Genomic DNA, 21,628 nt, shown 5'->3' on the forward strand with positions numbered 1-21,628 from the left:
TATCCAGCACTTTGAGCACACAGGTTACTGTGACATACCAGGAACAGTCCTGTGTCCTTGAGAAGGAAGGCTCCAGAAACAGTCTGAGAAAAGCTGGTTGGACTGAGGCTCCCATGGTTATAAGAGGCCCATTTTAGGGACAAGGACCTGGCCAGTAGGGAGGCAGAACACAACATTCAGGCAACACTTGAAAGATGCTGTGGTGGCCTGGGCAAGCTGATCCTGACACTTGGCTCTTTCAACTACTGGCCGTACTGGTGAGTATAGGGAGTTATGTTTAGCTCAGGGCCTGTCTAACACAAAAAGCTATGATCCAACAACACACACATGTTATGTGTACATGCATGTGTGTATAATATCCAAATCTCTATCATTTGGTTTCTAGCATAGAGCTTTGAAAACTTCTGTAATTTCCTAAGTTTCTTGCTCTCTGTGTGTTTGTCTGTGTCTATGTACACGTGTGTATGCACGTGTGTGTGTGTGTGTGTGTAAGCCAAAGGTCAATATAGGGCATCTTTTCCCCTAAGTGATAAAGTATCTTTTGTTCTAGTATTTGGTCTCTGAAAAAACACCAGTGAGTATCTTTTTTCATCTACAGGAGTGAATGGCTTCTGTCCTGACATTACTCTTCTGGGTTTGGACCAACCAAACAACTGTTGTCCAAGGTGGATATGAGAGATGTCAAAGGTTTTCTGGATTTGACTGTGTTTCTGACTCTAAAGCCCTTGGGATTTCCCAAGTGACAGGAATATGTTCTAACGAGGTGATGCTTAGTGGTCTCTTATAGAGGGACTGGTCCCCAGATAGTCTCAGCTATGATTTGAAGATTGGAACTTTCAGCACTGCCTCATTCCAGGAACAGGAGAGAAGCTGAAGATTTAGGGATTGTCAGTGACTACAAAATGCAGGTTTTATATAATATCTCTAGGTCAAGAGGTTAGGGAGCACCTCACTTGTCATGAGGATGGGTTAGGGAACACCTCACTTGTCATGAGAATGGGTTAGGGAGCACCTCACTTGTCATGAGGATGGGTTAGGGAGCACCTCACTTGTCATGAGGTTGGGTTAGGGAACGCCTCACTTGTCATGAGGATGGGGCTGTACCTGGAGACAGCATGAAGCTCCATACCTGCCTCCTCTTCCTCTTCCTCTTCCTCTTCCTCCTGAAAGCAACTCTTGCGTCTGTCGGCTCCTGGGTTGGATCCTTTTACAACAAACAAGTACTCCAGTTAAGGTGTTTGCCTCTGCTCTGTGGGCCAGTCTACCAAATTATCAAATATGGAGAGGAGCTGTGATCCGATATAAGTTATATCAAATATGAGTTGTAGTTGGTGATTCAGAAGCCTAGGTACATGAATTTGCAGCTGATATCTAAAGGAAGGATGAACGGTGTGGTGGGATTAATCCCTGCGCCTGTTGGATCTGTGCCAATACAAATAGAACTGCATGAATTGTAAGCAAAAACACATTTGGTGCCAGCAGTGTTGTGTATGGATGGTAAAAACTATGCTTATGTTTTGTTTTGCTTGTGACCTGATGGCTGTCGTTTGGCATCTGAGTAGTGATGTTTGGGGAACTTAAGGTTTCCACAGACTCCAACGGGCAATGATTTACTGTTGCTCAGGGTTATTTAGAGCTGGGTACTAGCTGTAAATGCATTTTAAGACGTTATCAGAAGAGGGGTCCATGATCACAGGCAAGACATCCTTAACTCTGAGCAACTGGTAAATTTTCTTAGAAGAGCCTTAGCTGGCAAACACAGGCAGCTGTACATGGACTGAGTCTGATGGGTTCAAAGAAGCATAAGTCCTCCACACTACAGTGCTTTGTTCCCCTCAACTTTCACCCAACTCTCATGATGTATTGGATAAGAGCTGGGCTGGGAGAGGGGTCAGGGGTCAGAGGTCAAAATGTGGAAACAAATTAGATGAAAATGTTAACCTAACACTCATCTCAGTTGGAGGAGTCATTTCTGAGTAATCCACCCAGAGCGTCTTTAAAACTAGCACCGCGACAGCTTCTGGCAACGTAAGCTCGCTGGACAGAGAAGGAACTACTTTGGACAAGGAGGAAGTAACTTAACGTACCTTACTAAGACGCTGTCGGGATTTTGAGGGTTAAAAGATTTCAGAGCACATTTCAGAGCGGTAGAGTTGGTTTTTAAATGTACAGTCTGAAAATCTTTGTCTTTTAAGGGAACTGTTTACATCATGCACATGTGGTGGGATTGGTGACCTGTATGTGTGTAAGTGTACAGTTTGGCTACCTGCTTTTACTCACAACATCTGTTTTTGGGTATTGTTTCTGCCTCTCTTTGGATCAATCCAACATTTCACAATAATTCCAACGTAAGGCCATAGAGGATGGGTAATGGTACTTCCTGTATAAGCCTGGAGTCCCGACTCTATTCCTTGGAGCCCACACGGATAAAGAACGGACTTCACACAGTTATCCCCTGACTTCACAGACACCGTCGGACACACCCTTCTCCAATACACACATACACGCTCACATGTGCAATAACAACAACACACTTTTTAATTAAAAGAATTAAAATCCCACCGTTAGCTAACTGGCTGTGGCTTGTTTCATGCCGAGTCTTGATGACTTCTCATATCAAGCTCTAACTTCAAGGGGTGTTATGATATTTAATTTGTAGTGTGAGAACTACAGTGTGCTTTTGTTCCTCAGTTCTTGGGCTTCTGCTGTCAAATATTTTCACACAGATGATTGATTCCATAGCATGTTACTTTGTCTCTATAAGGGCAATCATCTCCTAAGGAGATTAAAATGGCAACTATTTAGCCACTTAGTTAATATTTCCAGGTTTCCAGCCTATACTCTTTCCCCTCTACATAAGAATGTATTTTATAGTTGCTTGCAATGTGGGCTTGCTGGTGACCGTTTTTTTCCAGCTTCTTTGCCTGCAAACCATTTTATTTCAGCTTTGCTTAGTAAGATACTCGGTGGAGTTGGAGCTTCTATAGACTGACTTTTTCCCTTCTCATGATGTCTCTGTTGTTTTCCCACTTCCTCATTTCCAACAGAACAGGCGAGGTCTATCTTGATTTCTTTGTACAGAGTATATTCTCTGCTGTGTGATTTATATTATTCCTCTACCCATGGATGATAGCAATCAGATTAAGGCAAGAACCGGTGGAGCTTAGTCAATGTTTCTTGCGCTTGGGGTTCACATGTGATTTAGTCTGTGTCATATGCAAAATATTTGCTCATTGTTTTTTCAAATATTCTTTTTTATTTTTGTGTGTTCTGTCTACACACACACACACACACACAGTGCCCACAAAGGCCAGTAGAGATAGATATCCTACAGCTTACAGACAGCACTGAGCCAACACGTGGGTGCTAAGAACCAAGCTTGAGTCCCATGCAAGAGCAGTCAGTGCTCCTAGCCCACGGTGGTCTCCCCAGCCCCATCTCAGACAACCTCCCTGTCTTGGGATCACATTTAGAGCAATCACATGTGTGTTAGGTTGTTTTACATTTTCCTAGGATTCATAATCTTTTCCAGTCTCGAGACTCCTTTTTTTTCCATTGGATGGTTTCCAGTGCTTGTGTCATCAGTTCACTGATGGTTTCCAGAGTCTAACCATGGTTAATCTGATCTTGTGTGTTTTTCATCTCAGATACTGGAGTCTCTGTTTCTAGAGGTTTCACTTCTGCCTGCACTTACTCTGTGTGGTCATCCCTCTAGGTTTTAAAGCATACAGAACACAACTGTACGTGTTTTGATGTGTTGGTGTAGTAATTCTGCCATCGATGCCACTTCTACATAGGTTTCCATTTACTTATTGACTATTCTCTGTGGGCCGTATTTTCTTGCTTCTCTGTGTGCCCGATATATCAGTTACTTGTATTGCTGTGATAAAACACAAAACCAGCTTAAGGAAGGAAGCTTTGGGTTTTGCTCACAGTTTAAGGTAACCATGCTTTGTGGTGGGCAAGTCCTGCAAATGCTGGTTTATGGTGGCTGGTCCCGTGGTGTCCACAGTCAGCAAGCACAGGTGAATTCAGGGCTTAGATCAGTTTCTTCCTTAAACCCAGCCCAGGACCCCAGCCCATAGGATGGTGCTGTCTACAGTCAAGGTGCGTGCACCCACTTCAGTTAACTTAACAAAGATAGTCCCCCATGGATGCATCAAGGCTAATGGATCTAGATAATTAATCCTCAGAAGTATTCCCAGAAACCTCCTCCATGGTGATCCTTTCAAGGCCTGCTTTTAGATGCTTTGACTTTTCTACACCTAGCAGTATTTTGGAACTGTGATACAAGGCTCCATGACCTCCTCAGTGTTGCCTCTTTCATAGCCACCAATCCAGGACCACATGAATGGTACAGCCTAGTTCCACTGCCACTGGCACCCTCAGACCACAGCTGTAACACTCTCTGTGTGCCTTTGTGGCTAAACCGGGAGCAACCATTTCTTAGGCAGTTGTTTTTAGAGCAGGGAAGTCCCTCTGTGACAGTTTTAGTTCAGGCCCTTTGCTTGAAAATGAATTTGTATTTTGACAAGTTAGAGTCCTTCAGATAGGACAGGTCTCGCCCTCCGGGCGCCTTATCTCAATGAGGAGAGTGGGCTTCTGTGACAGTTACAGGTGCATTGTCACCTGAACTTTCTTTGTTCACAATTTTCAACTCAGTCACTTATTTCCTTGCTAAAGTTCTTCTTTTTAAAATATGTCCCTTTGGTCTCAATGCAGATCTGGACAAGAACAACAAGCAACAGTAACAACCCCACTTCTGGTACTAATTTTGTGTATTTGTTATTTATGTCCTTACTGTGATAGAATACCCAACAGAAGGAACTCAGAGAAGGATGGCGCTCAGTTCTAGGTTGCAGTGTATCGTGGCAGGGAGGTCAAGAAGCAACAACCTGAGACAGCTGGTGAAATTGTATCTGCAGCCAGGAAGCTCAGAGCGATGAACCTAGTGCTCTGTTCACCTTCTCCTTTTAATTCAGCCCTTGCATACATGGAGTTATTCTAGGTATTTCTGATCTAGATTTGGATGTAGGAAGAAACAGTGGAGAGTGTGTTGCCGAGCCAATGAAGGCTGCTCCTCCATGCTACCTAGCTTGTATCAGAAAAGCTGTCACGTCAACTTCCATGTGGTTGGTTCCATCACTTGCTATTCAGCTAGGTCCAGATTCAGAAGGAAAGAAGTGTGCCCTGGACAGATGGGAGTGTCAATTACCAGATAAAGAAGGATCATGTACATTGCGGGATCATGTACGTCTACGTGAATATGTGGCTGTGTTGGGGAGCTTAGTAAGTTATGAATACAGGCACTCTCAGAATTGGCTCATTTTCTGGAGGCTACTCACTATCACACACCTGCGACACGGAGAAGAGAAGGTGGACAGCAGGGGAGGGGAAATTTGGATAAGCGCTGATGAAGCTATGATCAATGGGACATCACCACCTTGGGCTCTTGTCCTGGGCTCCTGACCTGGGCTCCTGTCCTAGGCTCTCATTTCCTGCATGCAGCTTTGAAAGTTCAGTGTGCAGTTTTAACAGTAACTCCTGACACACTGTTTCTAGGCAGGAAATGCAGTCTGAAGTGAGGAAGATAATAAACACTGATGAAAGAGACTTGACCTTAGACATAGGAGAAGATCAGAGCCTTCATGCTAAATACAGACAGTAGAGAAGGCTTTATGCTCTTTTTACTTTTCTTCGTTACAAACCAACCAACCAACCAACCAATCAACCAAATATTTTGTTTTAGAGTAGCTTACAGCAGGGTGTGCTTCAAAATTGGAACCATTAAACCAGTTTTCCTTGAGGAAAAACATTACCCTTGACCCAGATAAAGGCGTAGGAACAGAACACCTGATAGTGTCTTTCCCCTCTGCTCACACAGTGAGCTGTCCTCACCACAGGCTGTTACTTCATAGTAAATAGCAGCACACAAAGCCTTCTGATGCTCCTGGATGCTGGGTGCCTTTAGTGTATCTTTAAGAACAGAGGACTTTCTTGTTTTTACAGCTCTATTGATTGCGCCAGAACGTGCCTCCCAGGGACCTAACACAACAATTCTTTCCACTTGTAATCTGCATTACACCAGGCTGGTGCACCTATTTCCCTCTGACTTGATGGTGCAGCACCAACAATCCAGGGCTGAATCAATAGCATAATGAAATTAACTTTAAATGTTTATTCTGGGAAATGTAAAATAAGTATCAGCCTGAGAGAACTACCAACTAAATGTTTTTTTCTCCTCTTTTTATTTACATTACATTGATTGAATTCATTGATGATCATGTATCTATTTGGTATCAAAGCAAAGCACTGTGATTTTTTTACTCAAACTAACCAGGATATGCTTTGGAGTCAAGCAAATGTTTCAGCATTGACAGGCAAAGAAAATTTTCCTTTTTCTTTTTATTCTGAGGCGAAGCTGTAACAGTAAAATTAACGACTCTGACATTTGTGGGAACTGACAGGAGATAGCAGCCGGGCAGGTTTACTATGAGAAGGTAAATTTGAGTATGGACTCAATAATTTTAAGGACTTATTTTTATTTTATGTGTAGGATCAGTTTGCCTGCATATATGTCTGCACACTGTGTGCACATGTTGCCTAAATGGAAGCCAGGAGAGGGTGTTGGATCTCTACACCTGGAGTTACAGATGGTAGTTGGCTGCATCGTGGGTAGTGGGACCGGAACCTGGGTCATCTAGATGAACAGCCAGTTCTCCTCCTCTGAGCCTTCTCTCCAGCCCTCTGTTTTGGCTTGCTTCCTTTTTTTCCTAATACTTATACTTATATATTTTATTGTTTTGAAAAATTGTTAAATTTAAACATATTTTTATATTCCCCTCCAAGTACTTTCAGATTCTCTTCTCTTTCCTACCCATCCAACCTCAAGTTTTTTCTCAAAAACAAACAAACCAAAAGCCCAAAGAACAACAAAATCCTTCCAACTCAGAAAACAAAATATAACACACACACCCCAAAAAGGAAAAGAAAACAACAAAAACACCAAACTGTAGCCAAATTAAAGCACCCAAAAGTCATGGAGGCCATTATATGTTAGTCAGCTACTCCTGAACATGAGGTCTGCCCCGAAGTGGTTGAACTACCCAATGTCACTATTGGAAAAAACTGACTTCTCCTCTCCCAGCAGGTATAAATGACAGTTCAGTTGTTAACATTTACCCTTCATTCACTCATACATTAAAAAACAAAACAAAACAAAATGTAAGATAAAACTTGGGTGAGACAAGCCAACAGAAGGAAAAGAACCCAGGAGAAGGCACAAGAGTTAGATACCCACTTATCCACGTGCTCAGGAATCCCAAAAAACCACTGAACTGGAAGCCATAATATGAACACAGGGGACCCAGTGCAGACCCGGCCCACCCTACCCTCTTAACTACCTGCCTCCTCTCCCCTCCATCCCCGCGCTTCTTCCTCTGGTTCTTATAGATACTCCAATTTAGTGACATACTGTGAGAGTCGAGGCTAGCACCCACATGAGGGAGGACTTGTCAAATCTGTCATTCTGAGTCTGGGCCACCAAGATTGGCTGCTTCCTACATGAATAGCTGGTAAAGATTTTTTTCCCATTCTGTGGGCTGACTCTACATTCAGATGATGTTGTCTCTGATGGTTTGTATATGCTCGGCCCAGGGAGTGGTGCTATTAGAAGGTGTGGCCTTTTTGGAGTAGGTGTGTCACTGTGGGTATGGGCTTTAAGACCCTCATCCTAGCTATCTGGAAGTCAGTATTCTGCTAGCAGCTTTCAGATCAAGATGTAGAACTCTTAGCTCTGCCTGGACCCTGCCTGCCTTGATGCTGCTGTGCTCCCACCTTTATGATAATGGATTGAACCTCTGAACCTGTAAGCCAGCCCCCATTAAATGTCCTTTATAAGAGTTGCCTTGGTCATGGTGTCTGGTTACAGTAGTAAAATCCTAACTAAGGCAGTGTCCTTTGCTATACAGAAGCTTTGTAATCTCATGAGGTGCCATTTGTCAACTGTTGGTCTTACTTTCTGTACTTACTGGGATTCTGTTCAGAAACTCATTTCCTGTGCTTATATGTTGAATCTCCCACTTTCTGCTGTATCAGATTTGGGCTATCAGGTCTTAGGTTATGGTTCCTTATCCATTTGGAGTTGAGTTTTGTACATGGTGAGAGGGAAGGATCCAGTCTCCTTCTTCTGCATGTTGCCATCCAGTTTGGCCAGCACCATTTGTAGAAGATGCTGTCTTTTCTCCAAGGGGTACTGTTAGCCTTTTTGTGGAAAGTCAGATGCCTGCAAGAGTATGGGCTTATACACAGGTCTTCAGTTCTATTCCATGGTGTGTCTCTTCAGAGATCATTGTGTTTGTTTTTTTGCCAACACCAGGCTGTTTTATCTCTCTAGCTTTGTAACACAGCTTAAAATCTAGGATGGTGGTGCCTCCATTGGGTTTCATTTTCTTCCTTCCCTCTCTCCTTCCTTTTTTCTCCAATTGTTTAGGGGTTTGGCTATCCTGGGCCTTTTGTATTTCCATATAAAATTTAAGATTATTTTTTCAATTCTTGGGAAGAGTTGTATTGGAATTTTTACAGGAATTGCACTAAGGCAGTAGGTTGCTTTTGGTAAGATGACCATTTTCATGATATTTATCCTAACAATCCATGCACATGGCAGGGTCTTTCCAGCTTCTGTTATCTTCTTTGATTTCTCTGATTCCTTTCTTGGTGTCTTCTCGGTATGTGAGAGACTACCCATTTTTGTGGGTTAATTTCCTTTCCTGGTACTTTGCTAAATGTGTTTATTAGCTTTAGGAGGTTTCTAGTGAAGTCATTAGACATGTATGGGTAAATCATATTATCTGCAAATAAGAATACTTTGATTTCTTCTTTTGTGTTTGTATTTCTTCTTGATTTACTGCCCTTGCTAAGACTTCAAGCACTATGTTGAACAGGTATGGAGAAAGTGGACATCCTTATCTTAGTTCTACTTTTAGTGGAGATGCTTTGAGGCTTTCTCCATTTCTCATGTCATTGGCTATGGGCTTTCAATATATTGCCTTTATTGTGTTGAGAAATGTCCCCTGTATGCCTAGATTCTCCAAGACTTACATTCTGACTGGATGTTAAAGGCCCTATCTGCATCTAATGCGGTGATCATGTGTTTTCTGGCTTTTTTGTTTGTTTGTTGTTTTTTTGGGTTTTTTTTTTTTTTTTGGTCCATGAATCTATGTATATAGTGGATTACATTTAATCTATGTATACATTTAATCTATGTATACTGTGGATTACATTTAATGACTTACAGAAGTTGAACCATGCCTGTATCTCCAAGATGAAGTCAGTTTGGTCATGGTGAATGAACTTGTTGATGTGATCTTGAGTTTCATTTGCAGGTATTTTATTAAGAATTTTTGCATCTAATAACTGAAGGAGATCAAAGACTACACATAGAAAAAATAAAAATATTTGCAGATTACATGGTTTTATATATAGTTTACCCCAAAATAATCCACCAGGAAAGTTCTACAGCTAATAAACACTCAACAAAATAGCAGGATATAAAATGAACACACAAAAATCGGTAATTTTCTTATATACAAACAACAAACAGACTGAAAAAAAATCAGGGCAACGTATCTTTTACAATACTCTCCCTCCCAACCCACAAATCTTGGGCTAATTCTAAGAAATTGAAGAAAGAAATTTAAAAAGAAGACAGAAAACCCTCCCCTGTTCATGGATCAAAGGGATTAATAAAGTGAAAATGACCATTCTACCAAGCACAATCTACAGATTCAATACAATCCCCATCATAATTTCAGTTCTTCACAAAACTTGAAAGAACAATTTTCAGTTTCATGTGGAAACACAAAGACACACAAAGACCAGGTACACACACACACGGATAGCTAACACAGTTCTCAATGATGGTAAAAGAACTGCTGGGGATATCATCACCCATTTCAGGCAGCACTACAGAGCTTAGTAATAAAACAGCATAGTATCAGCATAACAACGGACACCTTGATCAATGGGATAAGATCAAAGACCCAGACATAAGTTCATACATCTGTGGACACACCTGGTTTTTGACAAGCCAGAAATACACAAATGGAAAAGGATAGCATCTTCAAAAACTTGTGTTGGTCAAACTGCATGTAGGTAAATGCAAATAGATCCATATTTGTCACCTTGTACAACATTCCACCCCAAATGACTCAAGGTCCTTTATCTTAGGCTGGTACCCTGAATCTGACAGCAGTGAATGTAAGAAATAGTCTTGAACTCATTGGCACAGGGAAAGATTTCCTGAACAGGACACCAACAGCACAGGCGTGAAGAAAACAACTAATGGGACCTCATGAAACTGAAAAGCTTCAATATGGCATTATTTGGGCAAATTGACAGACTGGAGAATGGGGAAAGATCTTTACCAATTACATATCTGATAGAAGGCTAATATATAAAATAAGTAAAGAACTCAAAGAGGATAAAACTGGACATTAAGAAAACAACCCAGTTAAGAAATGGGGTCCAGAACTAAATAGAGATTTCTCAAAAGATGAAATTCAAATGGCTGAGAAGCACTTAAATGTCAGCATCTTAGTCCTCAGAGAACTGAAAATCAAAACTCCTTTGAGATTTCATCTTAAACCAGAAAGAATGGCCCAGATCAATAGAACAAACGACAGCTCATGCTGGCGAGGGTGTGGAGTGAGGGGACATTCATTCTTCACTGGTGGGAGAGCAAACTTGTACAGCCATTATGGAAATCAGCGTGGTGGCTCCTCAGGAACCGAGGAATAGATCTACCTCAAAATCCAGCTATCTCACTGTTGTGTACACACCTGAAGGATGCTACATCTTCCTACAGAGACACTTGCTCACTCAAGCTCATTGCTGTTCTCCTCATAAATAGATGGCCACAGACAGACAAATGAAAATACCTATGATGAACTATCACTCAGCTGTTTAAAAAAAAAAAAGAAATCATGAAATTTGCTGTTTAAATGGGTGGAGCTAGGAAAAAATCATCCTGGCTAAGGTAACCCAGGCCCAGACAAATGCGGTATGCATTCTCTTACATATGGATGCTGTTAAGCCGCCAATAAGTGTGCTCATATCAGTGTTACCACAGAGGTTGGGTATAGAAGGAGGAACTGGGGAAACAGAAGGAACTCCTAAGATAGGGAGATAGAATATATAGTTGTGGAGAGATAGAATGAGGACTGGAGAGGGTTAAACAAAGGGGGAGGCAGGAGGTCAGGTATATAGAGAGGAGCAGCTATTATGAGGGCTGTTAGGGGTCATATTGTAACTTACTGTGATGGTTTAAATATGTTTAACCCAGAGACTGGCACAATTAGAAGGTGTGGCCTTGTTGGAGTAGGTGTGTCACTGTGCATGTGGGCTTAAGACCCTCACCCTAGCTTCTTGGAAGCCAGTCTTCCCCCAGCTGCCTTTTGAACAAGAGGTGGAACTCTCAGCTTCTCCAGCACCATGCTTGCCTGGATGCTGCCATGTTCCCGCCTTGCTGATAATGGACTGAATCTCTGAACCTGTAAGCCAGCCCCCATTAAATGTTGTCCTTTATAAGGGTTGTCTTGGTCATGGTGTCTATTCACAGCAGTAAAACCCTAAGACACATACTATAGTAGAAGAGACCTAAAATACATAAATATGTGAATGAACTCTAAACTGAATCACCAAATAACAAGGGAGACAAAGCCCCAACTAGTGTCTTGCTACTTGTTAAAATTCCAGTGCCCAGAATGGGTTATATCTCATTGAGTTGTTGGCCAAAGGGGCCCCATGAAAATCCCAAGCAACGCAGGATATTGTCAAGGCTATCGGTTGCTCTCCACAAACTGATGCTAGGGCCCAATTGCTGAAGACACCTGTTCAACTCATTGAACACAACTTGATCTGGTGCCTAACTAGTCAGTAGGGTGTCTTCACCTGCTACTGACTAGTGTTCATAGTACTGGTGGTACTGATACATGGTACTGCATGCTACCAGAAGAAAACAGTAAACACCAACAAAGCTATAAATGCCTTGCTCTATAATGGTGACCTGCCATCAAGGTACCCTGGGGCCATAGTGGTACAAAAGTTATAGGAGTAGCCACTACTCTCTCCTTGGATTTAAGGCTCAGTCCATGAGATGGAACCCATTCCTGACATGGCTTGGGTGGCCAAGAACCTGAGACTAGACAGCCCATGGTACCTAGGAGAAAACTAAATGCTATCATTCTGCTGAAAGAAGGTAGCAAAACTGACTACTAACAATACTACTATATCTCCATATATCAGGGTCTCAGCCAGCATCAGAGAACCTTCCTCCTGCAGAAGATTCGAGCAAATGCAGAGGCCCACAACTGGAAAATGTATGTAGAATGAGAAACCAGGGTACACTTTGTCCTCAATGCAATGCCTCCTTCCAAACCCTCCCTCCAGGGCTCTAGGATCTGTGTGAAAGAGGAGGTAGAGAGATTGTAAGAGCCAGCAGGGATGGGGAATGCTAAGGAAAAAGGCCTTCGAGATGCAAGAGGGACAATGCACACATGGACCCTCAGAGACGGAGGCAGCGTGCATGCACATAGACAAGCACGCGGGCCTGGACAGGTCCAAGCCAGATGGGGCCCCAGTGCTGAGAAAAGTGGACGTGAACCCCATACTTAACCCAGAAGCTATCTCCAACTGACAACTACTCCCAAAGGAAAAGTTAGTTCTCTCTGGTATAGTCTTACTGGGTTTACAAAGCACACTTAAGGCAGGCCGCATGCCAGGCAGTAGATGGCCAATACAACTCAACTCAATAGTATTTTTCAAGATGTTCTTGTCTCTTTTGTTTTTCTTTCTTCTCTGTTCGCTTTGTTCAATTTTGGTTTGTTTTTATATTGGCCGTTTGTTTTCTAACAAGGAAGAGAAAGTAAGCATGGAGTTAGGTGCACAGGGGGCGTCTGTGAAGGCTTAGATTTTTTTCAAAACCTACTTTATTTATGGTTTTTAAATGCTTCAACCTCCCTTCTAGCCCACCGACCAGAAGTAGGGAAAAAGAAAGGTTAATAGGAAAAGGGGGTTGTGGACCTGTTTAGAAGTAGTGCCTTGGAATCAGTAGCATTGGTGGAAAGAGCAAAGCCTTGGAATCAGTAGCAAGATCAAGGCTCCTCCGAATCAGCCTGAGTCGGAGGAAGCAGCCAGAAGCAGCCAGGCTAGGAGGGGAAGTTCTTTGGTGTGTTTCTCTCTACCAAGTGAAGACCAGCGAAGCATTGTAAGATGTAGCAATGCAAGCGCATCCTCTCACTGTGTGTGGGGTTCCACTTATATTCTTTCAAAACACCATGAACCCTCTCAAGTGTCTGTTGTCAGCAAAACATCACATGCCCTCTCACAAGACAGCTTCCAGAAAAACATCACATGACACAACTGAATTAAGAAACCAGAAAATTCCACTTCGGGTCTGGGAAGAGAGAGGGGAGGGAAAAGCATGATTAGAATTTACAGTATGGGGAAAAAACAAACCTCACTTCCAATTTTAAAGAAAAAAAAATGGAATCCATGTTCACTGGCGGGATTGGTCTATAATTCCTGATGGTGGTGTTTGGTGGGGGTGGGGGTGGGGGTGGGGGTGGTAGGCCTTTGTCTAGTTTTGGAATCAGGTTGATATAACTTTGTAAAAAGCATGAGGAAGAGATCTCCCCTTTCTGCTTTACAAAATAATTTGAGAAACATTGTATGAAATCCATCCGACCCTTGGCTTGTTTCAGTTGGGAGACTTAAAATGAGTGTTTCTATCTCATTGTGTTATGGGCTATTCACCAGTACCAGGCACGACTCCTAGCCCACCCCCAGGTCTAGTTTGAGAAAGCACTTCCATCAATTTGGCTACCCTCTTGTCTGAAGACGCAGAGGCTCGCCCAAGATGAAAGCTGAAACCCGGCACGCGGCAGCTGCGGTGGTTTCTTTAAGCTAAAGGACTTGGGCCCAAGCCAGGTACCTCGGCCGGGAGAACAGAACTGATTGCTCTGAGCCAGGCTCTCAGATGGGGAAAGAGGAAGCCCACCACTGCACACACAGACTGTCAGTCACATGCTTTTCCTATGGGCCTGCCCTTGTTCGTGACTTGACTTTTCTCTCCTGCACCTTTTAATATCCATCCTTTACTGTGGGGCTCTAAATATTTTAACTATAGTACATCATGAGGATTTTATTTTCTGGTTCTGTTAATTTGGAGTTCTGTAGACCTCTTCCACCTGGATGGGTCTCTTTTCCCCTAGGTCTTCTTGGACCTTTTCTTTTTCTTGAAAATATCCTCTAATACTTTGCTATAGTCTCCTCCTTCTATGTCCACGCTGAGATTAGCTCTTCTCATGGTCCCAGCGATTGTACTTTCTGTTCATCTTTCATCTTACATTCTTCCTTGACCTGTACCCAGTACGCTGACTCCTCTGACTCACTGTTCACCCTCCGTCCTCTGTTTTCTGCAGGATCCACTCTGTTGTGTTTCCCACCGAGGTTCTTCTTGGACCTTCAGCTGTCCTGTCTCTATTTTTATGTCTTTGATTGACTTCTGTGTCCCATCCATCTCTTGGTCTTTGCCCTCCTGGAGTGCAGTTATATTTTCTTTGAATTGTTTGGGATTCTTACACTCCGTCCTTTGTATTCTTTGTCTGAGAGGCCATCTAGGTCACTTACACCAGGTGCAGTTGTTAATGGGGTTAGTGATGTGATCTTCGTCTTTTTTGTTTTTTTTTAAGATTTATTTATTTATTATACATATACGTATACTGTGGCTGTCTTCGGACACACCAGAAGAGGGCATCAGATATCATTACAGATGGTTGTGAGCCCCCATGTGGTTGCTGGGATTTGAACTCAGGACCTCTGGAAGAGCAGTCAGTGCTCTTAACCACTGAGCCATCCTTGGTGTTGGTTTTCTTTCTGTAACGGGACTTGTGCCTCTGAAGTTTTTTGGTTGCTCAGTTTCTTTCTTTTGCTTGATTTATATTTATAAGTCTAACTATCTTAATTACGTAGTGGCATTTGCAGTGTTTAGCATTGGTCTAAGTCCTACCAGGTTTTCCTCCTGCGGAGCTGGTGTTTGGGGCCAGAGGCTCTGTCTCAAGTATTCCTCTGAAGGTCGGATACTGTCTTGGGTCAGCTAGACCCTCCTGGCTGGATCTGCAGCAGTGGCTGTGCATCTAACCTGGAGTTAATCTGTTTCCCAATCTAATCCTCAAGCTTTCTCTGAGACAGGGAACTCCCTAATCCCAACAGGTCTCACCTTAGGTGAGGATGGGTCTACCCCTGGGCCTGCAACAGGTCTCACCTTAGGTGAGGACCGGCCTACCCCCGGGGACCAGCAGGTGATGTAAAACTTCTCAGGTGCCTGTGAGCCTAATCGGGCTTCCTCAGAAGCCCTGGGAGATATGTAACTCTCTAAGCCTTACCCTCATTCAGAACTCTGAGTTTCTTTCATTCAACCAATGTTTTTGGAGTGACTAGCTCTCTGCCAGCTGTTAGGAATATAACTATAAGCATAAAGAGATGCTGCTTGTCAACAGGTGTTACTGATATCTTCTGACCATGATAATTACTGAAATATCCACAGTTGGTCTTAAATTACTGTGAAGCCACCCCAACATTGATGATCTGTACTATCCACAACTCCCAATGCTTAGTGTATTTTGAAGCACATGCAAGAAGATAGCATGTTCTGACACATGTACTGAGGTCACAGTGCATCTCGGAAATTACCTAGTGCATTAGTTTTACACCAAAAAACCTTCTCGATTCCTTACAGTGCTGAGAAACTCCTCTGAATTGCTTTGTAGCAACAAAAACATCTCATCTACGAATAATTTAGAAGAAACCTGTTTTTATCGTAAAGACAAGCTATAGTAACATTACAGTGCTTAGAAACCAGCCCCTTCGTGTGATCAAATCTTCAGTTCATGTACACATTTTCCTGGTGTTTCCATCGATGTCATTTTACAATCAGTTGATTGAGTCTGGATTCAAGTAAATCTACACATTGGATCTGATAGGCAGGCCCCCTCATTACACCTTTCATTTACGAATTCTTGCTTCTTATTTTCAAGGTAATTTGCTGAAAGCTGCATATGCATCCAGCTTTTTCTGTTCAATAGAGGTTTTGTTTTTACCTCTTAGCTTTCATCCTTTTGCTTTTTCTAAAAAAAAAAAAAAAATTTTACTGAGGCATTTTTAATCGAACAATCAATTAAACGTACTTAAAATCTACAATCTGCCCTCCATGTTGTAAATTCAGCCAACCATGAAGTGGAAATATTTTTAATTACACCTATGCTGAACACGCACAGACATTTTCCCCACATTATCATTCCCTAAAACAATACATTTTCTCTAATGCTATTTACATAACATTTATAATACATTAGGCATTATGATGACGGTTAGAGGTGGCTGCAAGAACAACGGAAGAGATGCCCAAGGTAGATGCAGGTGGTATGACATGTTATATAAATGTCTTGAACATTAGCAGACTTGCGTATCCAAGGGGGTTCTGGAGTCAGCCTCCTGTGTATAGTGAGGGACAACTGCCATTCAAGTGTTTGCATATGTCTGCACCAAGAAGCCACTAGGTCAGTCAAGATAATGAGCTTATTTGTTACCACTTGGCTCTTTCAGTTTGGCCACAAAATTATCATAACCACCCCCAACACACACCTACCTTTGTTCTTCTCTGCAATGTCTATCTATCTATCTACCTATCTATCAGCTCTCTAGCTATCATCTCTCTATGTATCATCTATGTATCATCTACTATCTATCTACCTATCTGTCTATCTATCTGTCTATCTATCTATCTATCCATTCATCTATCATCTATCTATGCATCATCTATCTATGATCTATCTATCTATCTATCTATCTATCTATCTATCTATTACTTTTCCCCTCTTAGCCAGTTATTCCATGAGTTCAGATACATTTGAGCTCAAAGTTTCATGTCTGTAAATAAAATACACAGACTTTAGGCCCAAATTTTACATATCACAGGGCTTTCATCTAGCTCAAATACAAATGAGCCTATTTGGATGCTTCCTCTCATCTTTCAGGAGGATTTCCAAGCCGTCTGCTCACCGTCAAAAGCTGGCATTTTTCTGTGTAAGTTGCCACCCCACATCTCTCATTTTGAGCATTTGCTGATCATTACTAGTTTTCAGACCAGAGCAAACACAACGTAGGTGGTAGGTGTGGGGGCCCGGCTGGCTCTTGTCGCTCTCCAGGCCAGAAAGCACAGGAAGGGGGATGAGACCCCTTGTGGGGAAGCACTGAGTTCTGATAAAACAGCCCAGGCACAACCGAGAGGAACTCACCATGAGGATGTTGAATGAAATGGTGCTTAAGCTCCAGGTGTGGGCAGAAGCTGGGGGCAGGGCAGAGAAATCAGGGCCTTAAGAGGGCTGGAACTATTCTGTGTGGTTTACATTGTCAAGGACTCTAATGCCAACTGAATAACATACCAGCTTGTTCAGTTACTCACCAACTTGGTGCTGAGTGTCTGACTGGAACAAAACCCTACTTAATCCATGATTATCTAAGGAACTTATTCTCTCACAGCGGATGGGAGATATGTACTTGATATGATGTCATTACTAAGTGTCCCACAGCTTAGGCCTTGGCTTCCCCTCATGATTTCCATTTCAAATTTCAAATTCAGTTTCAAATTCAAATTTTGACGTTTGTTTAAAAGCCAACACTTTCCTCTTTATTGTATCACTACGATTATTTGGCTCAAAGATGTCATGTTGATAATTCAACACCCAACCATCCATCCATCACACCTTTATCTGTCTACTTAACCCTCTGTTCATCTATTTAACTTTCAATCATGCTAAAGCTGCCATCCCCCCGCCCCCCCCCCCCCGCCCGACACAGATCTTTTCCTTCGGAAATGTTTCCTGCTAATTTCTTGTCCTGATTGTCTACTGCATGAGGGATCTCTTGCTTTGGGAATCTGTTCTGATCTCTGTGTCTTGAGTAACACCTCCTACCATGCTCCCATCCTTATAGTCTTGTTGGTCTCTTTAGGTAATGGGAAAGAGTAAACCGCTGGCTGCGTTAGTTAGCGGTTTTTGCAGTGAACAGTGAAATCTGCGGGCAAATCCTTTGGAAGAATTACCTCTCACTTGGCTCATAACTGTTCCAGTGCATAGGAGCTAGACCAGTCCTGCTGGGGTTCTTGTGCACAGGAGATAGAGGAGCCTCACCCTGCCAGGTCACCTCTGCCCCCATGTGTTTCCTACTAGAAGCAAGACCTACCCAAGAGGGCCAGGTTTCAATTCTGGAACCTTCAGGCCACACAAAGCCACAACAGAGAACACTGTATTATTCTCCTTCGTCCTGTTTATCCAAGTCAAAAGGCAATCCCTGGTTCAAGATGTCAGCAGATAGACTTCACCTTCTGACTGGAGGCCCCACAGCACATTGTGACCATGACTGCAGTCTAGAGCCTTAATGTTAAAGCTAAGAGAGTGTTCCTGGGGGTGGGTGGGGGAGCTGTGCTTCCTGTAACAGCCTCTGAGAAACTGTCTCGCTGGCTTGGAGTGAGAAAAGAGAAGTGCATTGCTTTGGATAAGAATGTTTGAATTTGTTTTTAAATTTTCTGTTAACACTAGGTAATTGGGGGAGGGGCAACTAGGAGACTAGGAAAAGGGCTGAGAACCATGCCGAGGGCAGGGCTTCTGGGAGGGCAGACAGCAGCCTGCAACGTTTGCTCTTCACTGCACAGCCAGGCCTGCAGTGCTCACAGTGACATGAGATTCAAGGTCACGAGTGACCCAGAGGACTGAGAAGATGTGAAGATACACGCAGGACTTACACCTTTGCCATTGGTGAGTTGTTCCTTCAACGCAGGCAGAAATTTAGAGGCAATATCGGATTCTATAATTTTTGCTTTGATACTACACATTTTTGTGATTAATGATTCATATGTGGCTATCGTGTGTCAAATAAGCCTCTACCATTTCTCCTCACTGTGCTGTTTGAAGCAAATCCAAGATCTCTCTGTCTCTCTGTCTCTCTCTCTCTCTCACACACACATACACACACACATTTATACAAAATGGAGTAATATATGCACAGAACCTACATCCATCCTCCCAGATATATCCATCCTATATATCATCCTTCCTTTTATATCATCTCCAGATTATGTGTAGTACCTAACACAATTTAAAATGCTATGCAAAAAACATTAAACTGTTTAGAACAGTGGCTCTCAACCTCTGTGTCGTGATCCCTTTACAGGGGTCGCCTAAGACCATCAGAAAACACAAATACTTATTATGTTACTATGCATAACAGTAGCAAAGTTACAGTTACGTAGCAATGAACATAACTTTATGATTGGGGATCACCACAGTGTGGCGAGCTGTGTTAAAGGTCAAGGCATTAGGAAGGCTGAGGACCACTGTTTTAGGGCATAACAACAAGAGAAAAGCGCCGGGCATGGTGGCACATGCCTTTAAGCCCAGCACTCAGGAGGCAGAGGCAGGAGGATTTCTGAGTTCGAGGCCAGCCTGGTCTGCAAAGTGAGTTCCAGGACAGCCAGGGCTACACAGAGAAACCCTGTCTTGAAAAATAAACAAACAAAAAACCAAAAAAAAAACAAAAAACAAAAAACAAAAACAAGAGAAAAATCCTGTGCATCCAATGCCGACACAGTTTTACTCCCCAGGTACTTTCAGTCCACAGGTGGTTGAACCCAGGGATACAGCGGCCCTAGATATGAAAGGTTGCCGGTACTGAAGGAAGCAGTCCATTTGTTGTATGCTTTATCAGACTTTGTGGCTGGCAAATTCCTGTTGCCATTTGATGAGCTTGTCCAGCTCTTAGACCTCCTGGAAATAAGTAATAGGAGTTAGAGATTTTGATTTGGCAATTTTAGAATGATAACTTTATAGGGGTGTGTGTGTGTGTGTGTGTGTCTGTGTGTGTCTGTGTGTGTCTGTGTGTGTGAGAGAGAGAGAAAGAGAGTGCAAATGTGCATTCTCTTGTGTGTGGGAGTGCCCTCAGAGGCCAGAAAAGACGGTCAAATCCATGGGAAAGTAGTTACGGGCAGTTATTAGCCTCCGTCTGTGGGTGTTAGGAACCAAACTCTCCCCTCTGTAACAGCAGCACTGGCCTTCACTGAACTTTGAAAGACCCCTACCCGTTCCTTGCTTAAAAGTCCCATGCTTCCAAATACACTAATTGGTATCCTGAATAAATAACATGTTCACAGCTTTCTCCCCAATTAACAGTTCGTCTCAATTAGCAAACTTTAGCTTTTCCATGTTTACTGGCAGGAAATCAAAGATAAAGAATCCATATGATGTTTTGAAATACCACAGAAATCAAGCTCCACGTTAGCTGGGCTTGGAAATTCATCTGTGCTGGGTTCCAATTTGGGGTTCCAGAACTGGGCAGTCAGACATCATGAGAAGACCTGAGGGTTAGTGGTGAAATGGACAGGGCTGTGTAGGGAAGAGAGAACCACGAGGAAGGGCCATAGTTGTTGGTTGGTCCTGGCTCTCCGCAGCAGCATCTCTGTGGCAGCTACCTAAAAGACACCACATTTCTGTCTCAGTAAAACACCCTGCTGGTGAAAAACTACCTGAGTGCCCATGGTTAGCACATATGTGGGATCACAGACAGAGTACATGTTTATAAACACATACCCAGCACCCCAGCCTACATCATGTCTTTAAATAGAAGCCCTTTCCCCAGTTGAAGCAGCTACGCAAGCTATGAAAGCAATACTTCTTTTTTATTATATACTTTAAATAACATTCTTTTTAAATCCATGACTTTGGAGCTGACCATAGCACCAAATATGAAGAGGAAAATTGCTGGCAAGACAAGCCCCCTTTTCCCAGCATTCCCTGGGGTGGGGATCTGCTGCATAGCTCAGAGTGGAGCAGCCTCTGGAGAAAAGCCTGGTCTAACTGGCATGTCTATATATAGCAGCCAGGAGGAGAGGGTGACCCTGGCTTTGGATCTGAAGGATATCAGGCAGCAGGGCTGGAATTTAATATGCCCTTGGCCTTGCCAGCTCAGCCCCTTTGTTTGATCTTTATGAGAATCTGTATGGGGCTCGCTCGTTCTTTCTCTCTTTCCTTTTTGAACTATTGTATTGTTGTATTTTTAGGACCTGGAAAGCAATGAACAGAGGTGCCATCCATGGAGAAGCTCTGAAAGGTGACATTTTTAATTCACCACCTCTGATATCTCCTGAGTGACGGCACTGTTGTTTAACTGCCGGTTTCTGGGTATCAGTCCCAAGCTGGGTGCAGTGTGGGTGAAAATGTGCCTGGAGGGTTGCCCGGGCAGGAAGCACAACACCAGAAATGCACTGGTGGTAAGCTCAGAAGCCAAATCTATTGAGGGCTGTGTCAGTAGGATTCAAGTGCTTGTACCAGTCAGGATCCTCTAGAGTTACAGAACATATAGAATGAATGAATGTATGAATGAATGAATGAATGAATGAATGAATGAATATTTGTATATATACACATATATACACAATAGAGACATATACACACATATGTAGATACATGTGTATGGCTTTCAGGTTGTTCTCCAGCTAATACAATGGCTGCCTATGTAC

The 21,628-nt window shown here is 42.8% G+C and overlaps 1 long non-coding RNA gene across 1 annotated transcript; it reads right to left on the bottom strand.

Moving 5' to 3' along the window:
- Nucleotides 1–19,682: 19,682 nt before the first annotated feature.
- Nucleotides 19,683–20,872, bottom strand: LOC110290104. The gene is made up of 2 exons (XR_002377404.1): nt 20,717–20,872; nt 19,683–19,880 (listed from the first exon to the last, which is right to left on the bottom strand). It is a non-coding gene; the product is annotated as an uncharacterized LOC110290104 (long non-coding RNA).
- Nucleotides 20,873–21,628: the final 756 nt, after the last annotated feature.

The sequence above is a fragment of the Mus caroli genome, chromosome 1 (genome assembly GCF_900094665.2).
Source record: "Mus caroli chromosome 1, CAROLI_EIJ_v1.1, whole genome shotgun sequence".
Classification (NCBI taxonomy): Eukaryota; Metazoa; Chordata; class Mammalia; order Rodentia; family Muridae; genus Mus; species Mus caroli.